Genomic DNA, 553 nt, shown 5'->3' with positions numbered 1-553 from the left:
TAATCCCCCTCTCTTAGGTGTAGAAGATTGTTTGTCTCTATGAGAAGTAAAATCTCACTGTTGAGAGCTCCCAAACAAATTTTCAAGAAATTCATACGCTGCATCGCCCCTAAGATTTAGAAAACCACCCCCGTTCATTGACTCAAGCATATTGTGATTAGACTAAGTTAAACCGTTATAAAAAAATTGAACTAGTCTCCATATTTCAAAACCATGAGGGGGGCACTTTAAAATAAGATCTTTAAATCTCTCCCAACTCTCATAAAAATTTTCATGTTCTTCTTGACAAAAATCAGTAATCTCCCTCCTTAGAGTAGTTGTTCTTGACATTGAAAAGAATTTTGAAAGAAACTTTTTAACGAGGATGTCCCATGAAGTGATTGAGCCAGAGGGTAGAGAATTTAACCATGCCTTTGCTTAATCTTTCAGTGAGAAGGGAAAAAGGCGCAATTTAACAGACTCCTCAGAAAAATTTTGAAACCTAAAGGTAGCACAAAATTCAAGAAATTATTTGACATGCATGTATGGATCCTCTCGTTCAATCCCATGAAAC

At 36.0% G+C, this 553-nt stretch overlaps 1 non-coding gene across 1 annotated transcript; it reads left to right on the top strand.

Annotated features, from left to right (window-relative positions):
• The first annotated feature begins 208 nt into the window (after nucleotides 1-208).
• LOC131308999 (small nucleolar RNA R71) lies at nucleotides 209-315 on the top strand. Its single transcript, XR_009194672.1, has one exon. It is a non-coding gene; the product is annotated as a small nucleolar RNA R71 (small nucleolar RNA).
• Nucleotides 316-553: the final 238 nt, after the last annotated feature.

This window comes from Rhododendron vialii, chromosome 11a (genome assembly GCF_030253575.1).
Source record: "Rhododendron vialii isolate Sample 1 chromosome 11a, ASM3025357v1".
NCBI classification, from domain to species: Eukaryota; Viridiplantae; Streptophyta; class Magnoliopsida; order Ericales; family Ericaceae; genus Rhododendron; species Rhododendron vialii.
This window is presented reverse-complemented; position numbering and strand designations above follow the sequence as displayed.